This window comes from Notamacropus eugenii, chromosome 1, assembly GCF_028372415.1.
Source record: "Notamacropus eugenii isolate mMacEug1 chromosome 1, mMacEug1.pri_v2, whole genome shotgun sequence".
NCBI lineage: Eukaryota > Metazoa > Chordata > Mammalia > Diprotodontia > Macropodidae > Notamacropus > Notamacropus eugenii.
The window spans coordinates 467,711,054-467,726,934 of NC_092872.1; positions in this window are offsets into that span (position 1 = coordinate 467,711,054).

The window sequence follows — 15,881 nt, forward strand, 5'->3', positions numbered from 1 at the left end:
CCATCAGAGAAATGATAACATGACTTGCACTTGACTTCGTTTTGAGTGAGGAAGGGCTGTGCAAGGTCACCAGCCTCACTTCTCCTCCAGAGCCATCTGAATCCAGTGACCTAATATTCCTCAGGATGACTGGAGATGACCCGGGATGCAGTGGGAGGCGTTGGGCCCTTTAGGCCAAGGACTTTGCAGATACACACTTAGGGTGAGGCAATGCCCATTCATTGAAAAGGCCTGATATAAATGAACCTAAAATAAACACAAAAGTGTAGACATTAAAATTTAAAAGAAAAATAGCTTGACTGGAAACCAAAATTTAAAAAACCTATAAGAATTATAAATAAAACTAAAAAGTGGTTCTTTAAAAAGACTGATCAAATTCGAGCGACCTTTAGCCATTATGGTTAAAAAGAACACAAAAAAAACAGATTAACCACATAACAAATGAACAGGGTAAATCACAACAAACCCAGAGGAAATAAAAAGAATTGTCAGAGTCTATTATGCATAGTTGTATTCTAACAAAAGTGAAAACACAAAAGAGATAGAAGAGTATCTTCAAAAACATAAAATAACCTAATGGAAGACCATCCTGAAAAGTAAATACATTTAGCTGTAAACTAATGACCAAAAAGTGGGGGATCCTCACCTTGATAGATTCATAGGAGAATTTTATCAAAATTTTAAAGAATGATTGGCACCAACACTACAGAAATTATTTTCAAGAATTAAAAAAGCACCTTGTCATATTCTATTTATAAAACAAATATAAGCTTAAACCAGGGAAGGATAAAGCCCAGGAGAGCTATTTACAAATATTCATTTATATCAATTAAAAGCATTTAAGTAAAATCCTGTCAAACAGACTACAAAGATTCGTCCAAGAAATCATTCATGTACAAGATGGATTTATATCGTAGATGCAAGGTTGGTTAGATATTAGGAAAACAAAGATAATCAATCATATCTGAACGAAAAAGCCCCCAAACCACACTATTATCTTCATAGATGCAGGAAAATCCTTAGACAAAGAACAACATGTAACAATAACAGCAACAATTAACCCTGTAACGTAAGGCATAGAAAGAACTTTTTTAAAATATTATTTAAAAATCTATCTTGACTAGGGAGAGGATTCTGGGAAGGTGGTGGGTAAAAAGAAATAAGAATAGCACAACCTGGTTCTTCCTGGGACAATTTGAGAAGATCAGAAGAAAAATCCCAGGTCTTCATTTGGTCCCTGTGAACAGTAAACACCTACAGGCTAGGTTCCACTTTAACAACAAGCAGCAAGCCCTGGGGTTAGTTGGCTTGAGAGGCTGCATCCACCACAGCCAGAGGGACTTTTACAACCAGATAGTGAGGGGAGTTGGGCATCTGAGCTTGGAAGATCAACAAACACTAGATCCAGCTGTGCTGCAGGTAGAGAAGGAACCATTACAAGCCTGGTGAGTACAGAGGCAGTGGCAAGGCAAGCCCCTGACTGTAGGCACATACTAGAGGTTGGAGGTTTGACTTTGGTTCTATACTAGAGGGGAAAACTGAAGATCTGGAGCAAGAGGCAACATCTCCCATACCCCAGACCTAGAGGTGATTACAAAAATTAAGCTATTACCACAAAAAAATGTAAAGGCAAAGGAGAAAGAATTCAACTATAGAAAGCTATTATGGGAATAGAGATGACTGGGGTTCATCTTCAGAGGAGGAAGTTGAAATAAAGAAAGCCCCAAAGGGTAACATCAAATGGTCACCTGCCCAAAAAGAATTCATAAAAGAACTTTAAAAAGATTTTTAGGGAGCCAAGATGGCGGAGTAGAAAGATGGACCTGTAAAAGCTCCTCCACATAGCCCATAAAATACCTGTAAAGCATGACTCTAAACAAATTCTAGAGCAGCAGAACCCAGAAAATGACAAAGTGAAAGATATTTCCAACCCAAGACAGCCTGGAAGGCCGAGAAGAAAGTTCCATAGCACTGGGCACAGAATGCAGCCCAGCATGGGCCACATGGCATGGCAGCAACAGGACCCATAACAGACTTCAGGGAGTCACCAGCAGCAGTGGTTCCCACATTGTTCAACCCACAAATGCCAAAGAAAGCTTCAAAGGTCACTGAGAAAGCTCTGAGTGTGGCCCTGGGAGCCCTACACCTAAGCCCCTGGGGGAATTGAGCAGCTGATCTGAATCTCAGCCCTGAGCTTGACCCTGGGGTGAGGAGGAGCACTGGTGTGGTAGAGCAGGAGGCAGTTGTGGAGAGGGAATTCTACTACTCACAAATTCTAGGCAAGAAAGTTTTAGGTTTCTCCCAGACCAGTGTGCAGGCCAGGAGAGGATTAACTCCTCTCCCTTGATTGTGCAATCTTGGAGGAACTGAGAACTTATAGGTCCCCAGAGTACACCTTCCTTTTCATAAAGGACTCAAAAGTCAAGTAACTGGTTGGGAAAATGCTCCAAAAAGGGGAAAAAATAAGACTATAGAAGGTTGCTTTCTTGGTAAACAGGTATTTTCTTCCATCCTTCCAGATGAGGAAGAACAAGGCATATCATCAGAGGAAGTCAAGGCTTCCAAAACCTCTAAAATAAATACACAATGGTCTCAGGCCATGGAAGAGCTCAAAAGGAATTTTGAAAATCAAGTCAGAGAGGCAGAGGAAAAGTTGGGAAGAGAAATGAGAGCGATGCAAGAAAATAATGAAAAGTGAGTCAACAGTTTGCTAAAGGAGACCCAAAAAAATGCTGAAGAAAATAACACCTTGAAAAATAGGCGAACTCAATTGGCAAAAGAGGTCCAAAAAGCCAAGGAGAAGAAGAATGCTTTGAAAAGCAGAATTAGCCAAATGGAAAAGGAGGTTCAAAAGCTCACTGAAGAAAATAGTTCTTTAAAAATTAGAATGAAGGGGATGGAGCCAAGATGGCGGAGTAGAAAGACGCACATACACATAGCTCCAAACCCACAACCCACAGAACATCTGTAAAAAGGAACTTACAGCGAATTCTGGAGCAGTAGAAGCCACACAACAGTGGAGCGAAGGAGATTTCTGTTCCAGAGGGACCTGCAAACCTCTCGCAAAAGGTCCTTCATGCCGCAGACTGGGCACCAGGACTGGGAGCCAAGTACAGCCCTGCTGCGCCCATGGCACCGAGAGAAGCAGATCCGAGCAGGATTCAGGGATGGGATATGCAGCGGCCGCGCAGGTCCCTCCACCCACAGGAGACAGGGGTCGGTGAGAGGGTCTCTTTGGCAGGTCGAGAGGGGAGTGGGGTGCCCCCATAACTCAGGCCCCCTCGGGAGGCAGCAGCTGAGGCAGCGGCAGACCAGGGCTCCCCAAGCAGTCAGGAGCCTGGATCTATTGTTGAAGGTCTCTACATAAAGCCCCGGAGGGAACTGAGCCCGAGAGATGGCCCTGCCCCCACCTGAGCACCTGAACTTAATCTCACACTGAATAGCAGCCCTGCCCCCTCCAAAAGCCCTAAGGCGGGAAGCAGCATTTGAATCTCAGACCCCAAACACTGGCTGGGAGGAGCAGGAGGCGAGGTGGGTGTGAGGAGAATATTCAGAGGTCAAGTCATTGGCTGGGAAAATGCCCAGAAAAGGGAAAAGAAATAAGACTATAGAAGGTTACTTTCTTGGTGAACAGGCATTTCCTCCCTTCCTTTCTGATGAGGAAGAACAATGCTTACCATCAGGCAAAGACACAGAAGTCAAGGCTTCTGTATCCCAACCCACTCAATGGCCTCAGGCCATGGAAGAGCTCAAAAAGAATTTTGAAAATCAAGTTAGAGAGGTGGAGGAAAAGCTGGGAAGAGAAATGAGAGACATGCAGTCAAAGCATGAACAGCAGATCAGCTCCCTGCTAAAGGAGACCCAAAAAAATGCTGAAGAAAATAACACCTTGAAAAATAGGCTAACTCAATTGGCAAAAGAGGTTCAAAAAGCCAATGAGGAGAAGAATGCTTTCAAAAGCAGAATTAGCCAAATGGAAAAGGAGATTCAAAAGTTCACTGAAGAAAATAGTTCTTTCAAAATTAGAATGGAACAGATGGAGGCTAAGGACTTTATGAGAAACCAAGAAATCACAAAACAAAACCAAAAGAATGAAAAAATGGAAGATAATGTGAAATACCTCATTGGAAAAACAACTGACCTGGAAAATAGATCCAGGAGAGACAATTTAAAAATTATGGGACTACCTGAAAGCCATGATGAGAAAAAGAGCCTAGACATCATCTTTCATGAAATTATGAAGGAAAACTGCCCTGAGATTCTAGAACCAGAGGGCAAAATAAATATTCAAGGAATCCGCAGAACACCGCATGAAAGAGATCCAAAAAGAGAAACTCCTAGGAACATTGTGGCCAAATTCCAGAGTTCCCAGATCAAGGAAAAAATATTGCAAGCAGCTAGAAAGAAACAATTCAAGTATTGTGGAAATACAATCAGGATAACACAAGATCTAGCAGCTTCTACATTAAGGGATTGAAGGACATATAATAGGATATTCCAGAAGTCAAAGGAACTAGGACTAAAACCAAGAATCACCTACCCAGCAAAACTGAGTATAATACTTCAGGGGAAAAATTGGTCTTTCAATGAAATAGAGGATTTTCAAGCATTCTTGATGAAAAGACCAGAGCTGAAAAGAAAATTTGACTTTCAAACACAAGAATGAAGAGAAGCATGAAAAGGTGAACAGCAAAGAGAAGTCAAAAGGGACTTACTAAAGTTGAATTGTTCACATTCCTACATGGAAAGACAATATTTGTAACTCTTGAAACTTTTCAGTATCTAGGTACTGGGTGGGATTACACACACACACATGCACACATGCACACACACATAGAGACAGAGTGCACAGAGTGAATTGCAGAGGATGGGATCATATCTTAAAAAAATGAAATCAAGCAGTGAGAGAGAAATATATTGGGAGGAGAAAGGGAGAAATGGAATGGGGCAAATTATCTCTCATAAAAGAGGCAAGCAAAAGACTTATTACTGGAGGGATAAAGAGGGGAGGCAAGAGAAAAACATGAAGTTTACTCTCATCACATTCCACTAAAGGAAGGAATAAAATGCACACTCATTTTGGTATGAAAACCTATCTTACAATACAGGAAAGTGGGGGATAAGGGGATAAGCGGGGGGGGGGGGATGATGGAAGGGAGGGCATGGGGAGGAGGGAGCAATTTGAGGTCGACACTCATGGGGAGGGACAGGATCAAAAGAGAATAGAAGTAATGGGGGACAGATAGGATGGAGGGAAATATAGTTAGTCTTATACAACAGGATTATTATGGAAGTCATTTGCAAAACTACACAGATTTGGCCTATATTGAATTGCTTGCCTTCCAAAGGGAAGGGGTGGGGAGGGAGTGAGCTAAAGAAGTTGGAACTCAAAGTGTTAGGAACAACTGTCGAGTAATGTTCTTGCCACTAGGAAATAAGGAATACAGGTAAAGGGGTATAGAAAGTTATCTGGCCCTACAGGACAAAAGAGAAGATGGAGACAAGGGCAGAGAGGGATGATAGAAGAGAGAGCAGATTGGTCATAGGGGCAATTAGAATGCTTGGTGTTTGTGGGGGGAGGGGATAAAAGGGGAGAAAATTTGGAACCCAAAATTTTGTTAAAATGAATGTCAACTAAATAAATAAATTCATTAAAAAAAATTAGAACGAAACAGATGGAAGCTAATGACTTTATAAGAAACCAAGAAATTACAAAATAAAACCAGAAGAATGAAAAAATAGAAGATAATGTGAAATATCTCACTGGAAAAACAACTGACCTGGAAAATAGATCTAGGAGAGAAAATTTACAAATTATGGCACTACCTGAAAACCATGATCAAAAAAAGAGCCTCTAGGTATCACCTTTCATGAAATTATCAAGGAAAACTGCCCTGATATTCTAGAACCACAGGGCAAAATAAATATTGGAAGAATGCACTGATCACCTCCTGAAAGAGATCTGGAAATAGAAACTCCTAGGAATATTATCGCCAAATTCCAGAGTTTTCAGGTCAAGAAGAAAATATTGCAAGCAGCTAGAAAAAAAACAATTAGAGTATTGTGGAAATACAATCAGGATAACACAAGATCTAGCAGTTTCTAATTAAGGGATGGAAGGGCTTGGAATATGATATTCCAGAAGTCAAAGGAACTAGGATTAAAGCCAAGAATCACCTACTCAGCAAAACTGAGTGTAATACTTCAGGGGAAAAATGATCATTCAATGAAATAGAGAGCTTTCAAGCCTTCTATTCAAAACTGAATAGAAAATTTGACTTTCAAACACAAGAATCAAGAGAAACACGAAAAGGTAAACAGAAAAGAGAAATCATAAGGGACTTTCTAAAGTTGAAATGTTTACATTCCTACATGGAAACATAATATTTGTAACTCTTGAGAGTTTTCTCAATGTTTGGGTAGTTGGAGGGATTACACACACACACACACACACACACACACACACACACACAGAGCACAGGGTGAGTTGAAAAAGAAGAGATGATATCTAAAAAAATAAAATTAAGGGGTGAAAGAAGAATATATTGGGAGGAGAAAGGGAGAAACGGAATGGGGCAAATTATCTCTCATAAAGGAGACAAGAAAAAGCTTTTTTAATGTAAAAGAAAAGGGAGGAGGTGAGAGGTAAAAAGTGAAGCTTACGGTCTTCACATTTGGCATAAAGAGGGAATAACATGTTCACTCAATTTAGTATGAAAATCTATCTTACACTACAGGAAAGTAGGGGAGAAAAGGACAAGTTGGGTGGGGATGATAGAATGGAGGGCAAATGGGAGAAGAGAGTAATTAGAAGTAAACACTTTTGGGGAGGAACAAGGTCAAAAGAGAGAATAGAATAAATGGGGGGCAGGATAGGAATGGCAGGAAATATAGTTAGTCTTACACAACATGGCTATTATGGAAGTCTTTTGCAAAACTACATATTCATAGCCTATATTGAATTACTTGCCTTCTCAGTGGGGCTGGGTGGGGAGGGAGGAAGGGAGAGAAGTTGGAACTCAAAGTTTTAGGAATGAATGTTGAGAATTGTTTTGGCATACAACTGAGAAATAAGAAATACAGGTAATGGGGTATAGGAATCTATCTTGCCCTACAAGAAAAGAGAGAAGATGGGGATAATGGAAGGGTGGGGTGTAATATAAGGGAGGGCATATTGAGGGAAGGAGTAATCAGAATGGAAGACATTATGGGGTGGGGGAGGGAAGAGATGAGGAGAAAATTTGGAACTCAAAATTTTGTGAGAATGAATGATGAAAACTAAAAATAAATAAACATTAACAAAGACTTTAAAAATCAAGTGGCAGAGATGTAGGAAAAAAATTTTTAAAAAAGTCCAAGAAAAACAAGAGATTATAAAAGGAAAGTCAAACAATTAGAAAAGGAAATGTAGAATATTAAAGAAATACCTTGAAAATTAGAATTGGACAAAGTGAAGCCACTGAAATTATAAGAGATCAAGAAATAATTAAATAAAATAAGAATAATGAAAAAATAGAAGAGAAAGTGAAACATCTTATAAGAAAAACATCAGATTTGGAGAATAAATCAAGAAGAGAAAATACAAAAATAACCAGAGTAACTGAAAGTTTTGATTAAAAAAAGAATCTTGATACATTATTAGAAGAAATAATTAAAGAAAATTGTCCTGAAGCATTAGTACAAGGGGGAAAAGTAGAAATAGAAAAAAAATATCTGTCAATCATCACTTAAGAGATCCTATGAGGAAAACTCATAGGAATATCATAGTCAAATTCTGAAAACCCTAGCTCAAGGATACAATATTAAAAGCATCAAGATTAAAACAATTTAAATATGATGTTGCCACAATTAGAATCACACAAAACCTAGCAGTGGAGACATTAAAGGACCACAGGTCTTATTGGAACACTATATATTGAAGAGGAAAAGAACTGGGACTTGAGCCAAAAATATCATACTCTTCAAAGTTAAGCATTATCCTGAATGAAAAGAAAATGGACATTTGATCAACTCTCAGACTTTCAAGACTTTGTTGAAAGAAAACCTGAACTTAATAGAAGATTTGACATAAAAGAGCCAGGAGAAATATAAGGTTTGTACCAAAAACTTATTATAAAGGATTCATAAAGATAGACTGTTGACTTTTTATATGTATAAAATGTATCTCTAAGATTCTTATTAGTAATTGTGTAGCTCGTAAGAAAGACTGAGGTAAACGTAAGTATGATATGAATTTTAAAAGTAAAACCACCTAGGAACAGAAAAGAAGAAATATTTTGTACAAATGAGGTGCAAGAGGTAGAATCAGTATAGAGGAATTAGATGAGGGTTGGTATGTCTGATAACATACTTTCATAGGGAATGGGTTTAAGAGGAAACAAAATACATGCATATATTGAGAAGAGTATAAAAGTCTTCTAAATTCAGAAGAAATAAAATGGTAGGGTCATAGGGAAGGAGGACAGGACAAGGAAAGGATCTTTAGAGGGGAGGGTGAGGAAATAGGTAAAAGGGGACTATAGAAGAGTCTTCAGATTTATGGGAGTGGGAGGATAGGGGAGAGATTCTTGGAGGAGTGTAGGCAAGTAATAGGAAGGCAAGTTATCAGATAGAAGTAAAGTAGAGGAGGCAGGAGGGATAGGAAACATACGTACAAATATACAAAACAAAGATCAGGAGTAAAATTTGTATGGGAAAGTATATGTCTATATATGCATGCATATATGTATATATCTATAACTAGAGAAACACATCCAAACTTAATTGTAGCCTTCTGGAGGGAGTGGAGTGAGGGACAAGAAAAGAACAAAGTGAAAAAAAAAGTGCACAGCAGATAACAAAGGAAAACTTACAAGGAAGCAAAGATGGACAGTTCTCACCACAGTATGTATTATTTATCATACAGGCTTTCTTCAAATGAAAATTTATTCTTACATATTTTGAATCCTCTCTTATGTTCTGCTATGCATATGACATATTTTTTTTACTTTGTATTTTTTCTTTTAATATAGTTTATTTATTTTTCAGTTCTTAACATTTACTTCCATAAGAATATAAATTCAAATTTTCTCCCTATCTCTTCCCACCCCCTACAACAGGACAGCATGTACCCCATCCATCCCTTCCTCCAGTCTGTCCTCCCTTCTATTATCCACCCTTCTTCTATCCCACTTCCCTCTATTTTTCTGGAGGGCAAATTATATTTATATACTCCAATGCCAATATATCTTAATTTCCAGTTGCATGCTAAAACAATTTTTAACATTCATTCTTAAAGCTTTGAGTTCCATATTCTCTCCCTCCCTCTGCACTCACCCTCGCTGAAGAAAACAAGCAATTCAGTATAGATCATACATGTGCAACAATGCAAAGCACTTCCATAATAGTTCTGTTCTAAAAGACTAACCCACATTCCCTCTGTTCTATCCTGCTCTTCATTTATTCCATTCTCAACCCTGACCTGTCCTTCCAAAATAGTGTTTCTGTCTGATTATTCCTTTCCCTAATTTGCTGTCCCTTCTATTATCTTCCCTCTCCTATTTCCTTCCCCCTTGCCTGCAGGGTAAAATAGATTTCCAAATCCAATTGTGTTATTCCCTCCTTAAGCCAAATCCCATAAGAGTAAGCCTCCATTATTTCCTTTCATCTCCCCCCTCTTCCCCTCCATTGTAAAAGCTATTTCTTCCCTTTTTTATGTGAGAGGATTTGCTACATTCTACCTCTCCCTATCACTTACTCCTAGTACATTCCATTAAACAGGAAATTTCATTTTTTTAGATACTCTCCCTTCATATTCAGATCACCCTGTGCCCTCTGTCTATGTATACACACACACACACATACATACACCCATGTACATATATATACCTATACATATGTAATATATGCATACATACATACTCATACCACCTATATATATATATATAGATGTGTATGAGTATATATATATATATATATATATATATATATATATATATATATATATATATATATATATATATATATATATATATTCCCTCTAACTACCCTAATACTGAAAAAAGTCTCATGAGTTACAAATAATATCTTTCTATATAGGAATGTAAACAGTTCAACTTTAATGAGCTCCTTAAGGCTTCTCTTTGCTGTTTACTTTTTCATGTTTTTCTTGACTCTTGTATTTGAAAGTCAAATTTTCTATTCAGTTCTTGTCTTTTCAAGGAGAAAAATTGGAAGTTCTCTATTTCATTGAAGTCCCATTTTTTCCCCTGAAGTATTATGCTCAGTTTTGCTGGATAGGTGATTCTTGTTTTTAATCCTAGCTCCTTTGACCTCGGGAATATCATATTCCAAGCCCTTTGAACCCTTAGTGTAGAAGCTGCAAAATCCTATGTTATCCTGATTATTTTTCTACCATACTTGAATTGTTTCTTTCTGGGTACTTGGAAAATATTCTCCTTGACCTGGGAACTCTGGAATTTGGCTACAATATTCCCAGGAGTTTTTCTTTTGGGATCTCTTTCTGGGGTGATTGGTGAATTCTTTCCATTTCTATTTTACCCTCTGGGTGTAGAATATCAGGGCAGTTTTCCTTAATAATTTCTTGGAAGATGATGTCTAGTCTCTTTTTTGATCATGGTTTTCAAGTAGACCAATAATTTTTAAATTTTCTCTCCTAGATACATTTTTGAGATCAATTGTTTTTCCAATGAGATATTTCACATTATCTTCTATTTTTTCATTCTTCTGGTTTTGTTTTGTAATTTCCTGGTTTCTCATAAGGTCATTAACTTCCATCTGCTCCATTCTAATTTTTAAAGAATTATTTTCTTCAGTGAGCTTTTGAACCTCCTTTTCCATCTGGCTAATTCTGCTTTTGAAAGCATTCTTCTCTTCATTGATTTTTTGGACCTCTTTTGCCATTTGGGTTAGTCTATTTTTAAAAGTGTTATTTTCTTCAGCATTTTTTGGGTCTCCTTTAGCAAACTGTTGACTCACTTTTCATGATTTTCTTGCATCACTCTCATTTCTCTTCCCAATTTTTCCTCCACTTCTCTCACTTCATTTTCAAAATCCTTTTTGAGCACTTCAATGGCCTGAGATCATTGCATATTTTTTTTTTGGAGGTTTTGGATGCAGAAGCCTTGACTTTTATGTCTTCCCCTGATGGTATGCTTTGTTCTTCATCTGAAAGGATGGAAGAAAATACCTGTTCACCAAGAAAGTAACCTTCTATAGTCTTATTTTTTTCCCCTTTTTTGGGCATTTTCCCAGCCAGTTACTTGACTTTTGAGTCCTTTGTCAAGTGGAGGGTTTACTCTAGGGACTTGTAAGTTCTCAGCTCCTTCAGGGTAGCACAATGAAGGGAGAGGACTTTACTCCTCTCCTGCCCTGCACTCTTGTCTGGAAGCAACCACAAGCACTCTTTTTGCCCAGGATCTCTGAATAGGATTCCCTCTCCAGAGCCTCCACCAGCTCCACCATGCCAATGCTCCTCATTACCCCAGAACCACCACTTAGGACTGAGACGCAGATCCATAGCTCAATTCTCCCAGGATCTTTAGGTCAAGGGATTCAAAAATGGATGCTGCTGCCCCGGTGACTGTCACCACCCTGGGGCCAAGGATAGACACGACTCTCCTCTCACCCAGGTGAAAGAGCTTTCTTATTGACTTTTGAAATTGCCTTTGGTGTTTGTGGGTTGAGAAATCCGGAAAGCGCAGGTGCTACCTGTGAATCCATACCCTGAAGCCTGCTCCAGTCCTGTCCATGCAGTGCTGCTCAGCCAAGGCTGAGATGCACTCTGCTCTGAGCCTGGTGCAATCAGCCTTTCCTGTCGGCCTTCCAGGTTGTCTTGGGCTGGAAATCTTTTTCACTCTGTTGCTTTGTGGCTTCTGCTGCTCTAGAATTTTTTTAGTCATTTTTTACAGGTATTTTATGGGCTAAGGGGGGAGAAACAGAGTAAGTCCATCTTTCTACTCCATCATTTTGATTCCACCCGTCCCCCCTTACTTTGTATTTAAGTTTCAATATTTAAGTTTACGGTGTTTTTATTTCTTTTCTCTATTCTGTATTTGTGTTCTAACATTTGAGTATAAAAGAAAAAAAGAAAAATAAGTAAATAGAACCAAAAACAAGCATCATGCAATAATGATCTAATAAAGCGAGAATACCCATTCTTACCTGTCATTGTCTCTGGAAATGCTAACAATAGCTATAAGAAATTAAAGAGATAAAACTGTCCCCATTTGTTGATGATAAGATGCTATACTTGGAAAATCCAAGGAATCAGCAAAGATAAGGAGACAATGAAATCATTTTTTCAGGCTATAAAATAAATCCTCAAAAATCAACTGCATTACTATGTAATAAAATCCAAAAAGTAATAATATAAAGGGAAATCCTAGTCCAAAGAACTACAAAATGGGGAAAATATCCAGGTATCAACCTACCAAAGTACATAAAACACTTGTACAGATTCAATTTACTAAGTGATCCTTAATGAAATAACCTAAGTAGCTAAAGGAATATATAGGGTTTGTAGCTTGGTCCTGTCAATACAATAAAAATATCAACACTACCAAACTTAATTTAGAGTTCTAATATTATACCAAACTATCAAAGAGCTGGTTCCAAAATTCATTTGGGGAAAAACAAGATGTAGAATATTTAGAAAAATAATGGAAAGAAGTAAACATTAAAGGAAATAGCACTTTCAGACTGTACTATATTATAAAGCAAAAGTAATTAAAACCACCTGGCAATGGTTAAAAATAGAGAGGTAGATAAAATAGACTAGACAAGAGAGAAACAATGGAAGTCAATAAGCCAGTATCTGATAAATCTAGAAACATAAATTATTTAGGAAAGAACTCTCTATTGAATTCAAAACGGCTAAGAAACCTGGAAAGCTCTCTGATACAAATTAGATGGACCAATACCTTACACCAGAAGTGTCAAACATGTTGAATCAGATTAAAATTTAATTGAGAATATTTAATAATAAACAAAAATACAATAAAACATAGATAGCATTGCATTTTAAAGTCAAGTCTATGTATAGATTTGTTGTTTAATCACATCTGATTCTTCATAACCCCATGGACTATATACAGCATGTCAGGCCCTTCTATCTTCCACTATCTCCCAAAATCCGTCCAAGCTGATGGTCCTTGGTTCTATAACACTATCTATGCATCCCATCCTCTGCCATCCCCTCTTCCTTTTACTTTCAATATTTCCTAGCATCAGGGTCTTTTCATCCTTCAATTTTATGGCCAAAATTTTTAAGCTTCAGTTTCATATTTGATCCTCCAGTGATAGTCTGAATTAATTTCTTTAGGCATTAATTCATTTGATCTCCTTGCTCCAAGTAACTCTCAAAAGTCTTCTAAAGCATGATAGTTTGAAAGGATTGCACATAGCTTTCTATATAGTCCAAATATCAAAGCCACACATTGCTTCTGGGAAAAAAACAACATAGCTTTAATTATACAGAACTTTGTCAATAAGGTGATGTTTCTGCTTTTCAGTATACCATCCAGATGTGCCATAGCTTTCCTTCCAAGGAGCAAGTGCCATTTAATTTCACAGTTGCAGTCACTGTCTGCAATGATCTTTGAGCCTAATAATATAAAATCCAAGACTGCTTTCATTTCTCTTCCATTTGCCCAGAAGTGATGGGACAAATTGCCAAGATCTTAGGTTACTTTTTTTTTTTGTTAAACATCAAGCTAGTTTCTACATTTTTCCTCTTTTATCCTTATCAAAAAAGCTTCTTAATTTTTCTTCATTTTTTGCGATGAGAGTGATATCATCTGTATATCTGAGATTGTCAATATTTGTCCTGGCAACTTTAATTCTAACTTTAAATTACCCAGCCTGGCATTATACATGATGTACTCTGTATATAAGTTAAATAAATAAGATGAAAACAAAAAAATAAAAAATAAATTTAAAAAAATAAGATTAAAAAAAAAATTTCAGTGTTCCATGTTCAGTTTTAACCACTGCTTCACAGCCTACATACATTTTCCTTAGGAGACAAATAAGATGATCTGGTACTCTCATCTCATTGAGAACTTGCCACATTTTATCGTGATCCACATATTCAAAGGCTTTTTTTTTTTATTTTTTAATGTTTAACAATCACTGCCATACAATTGAGATTTTATCCCCCCCACACCTACCCTGCACTACCCCCCTCCCTCCCCACGACTGCATACAATTCTGTATAGGTTCTACATATACTTTCCTATTGAGTATATTTTCACTATAGTCATGCTATGTAGTCAGACTAAAATAAATGAAAGAAATCATATAACAAATCAAAACATGATACACAAACACATACACATATACAAACATGATCAGCTACATTTTGTGAATGACTTCCATATTTCTTTCTCTGAGTGTGGAAGGCATTTTGCCTTGAGAACCACCTTTGGGATTTTTTTTTTATAAGAAGTTTTTGCATTATTACAAAATTCCAAGTCTACCAGAAAAAACTCTCACACACTGTGGTTGTTGCTGTGCACAAAGTTCTCCTGGTTCTGCTCCTTTCACTCAGCATCAGGTCATATAAGTCCTTCCAGGCCTCTCTGAAGTCTTCTTGTTCATCATTTCTTATGGCACAATAGTACTCCATTACATTCATATACCATAATTTATTCAGCCATTCCCCAATTGATGGACATCCCCTTGACTTCCAGTTTTTGGCAACTACATAGAGTGCTGCTATAAATATTTTTGTACATGTGGGACCCTTTCCCATTTTTATGATCTCTTGGGGATATAGTCCTAGTAGCGATATTGCTGGGTCAAAGGGTATGCACATTTTTGTAGCCCTTTGGGCATAGTTCCAAATTGCTCTCCAGAATGGTTGGATGCGCTCGCAGCTCCACCAACAATGAATTAGTGTTCCAACTCTCCCACATCCTCTCCAGCATTTATCATTTTCTTGTTCTGTCATGTTTGCCAATCTTATAGGTGTGATGTGGTACCTCAGAGTTGTTTTGATTTGCATCTCTCTAATCAATAGTGATTTAGAGCATTTTTTCATATGATTATAGATATCTTTAATTTCTTCCTCTGAAAATTGCCTGTTCATATCCTTTGAACATTCAAAGGCTTTAGTATAATCAATGAAGCAGAAGTTTGGAGGTATTGATTTTTTTTCCTGGAAATCCTTTGCTTTCTCCATAAGCCAGTTAATGTTGATAATTTGGCCTCTAGTTTGTCTGCCTCTTAAAAATCCAGCCTACTCTTCTGGTAGTTCTCAGTTCACATTTTGCTGAAGCCTTGCTTGCAGATTAAACATCATTTGGTGGCTTGTGAATTGAGTACAATTGTTTGGTAATTTAAATACTCTTTGGCATGGCCTTCTTTATAATAGAGACATGAATTGATGCTTTCTAGTCTAGTGGCCACTCTTGAGTTTTCCAAATTTGCTGACACGTTCAGTGCACCACTTTAACTGCATCATCTTCTAGTAACTGATATAGTTCAGCTGGACTGCCATTGTCGCCACGGGCTTATTGTTAGGCCCGACATGACTTCTCCAGGATGTCTGGCTGTCATCAATAACCACACTATTGTGGTTATAAGAGCTGTTCAGATCTATTTGTATAACTTTTCTGTATATTTTTGATACATCTTTTTAATCTCCTTTGCTTTTGTTAAGTCCCTACCATTTTTGTCTTTCATCACGCCCATTTTTGCGTGAAATATTCCTTTGATATCTCTAACTTTCTTGAAGAGATATCTTGTCTTCCCCATCCTATTGTTTTCTTCTATTTCTTTGCATTTATCATTTATGAAAACCTTTATATCTCTCCTTTCTATTCTCTGGAATTTTGCATTCTTTCCCTTTCCTGTTTATTCTTTCCTCAGCCATTTGTAAA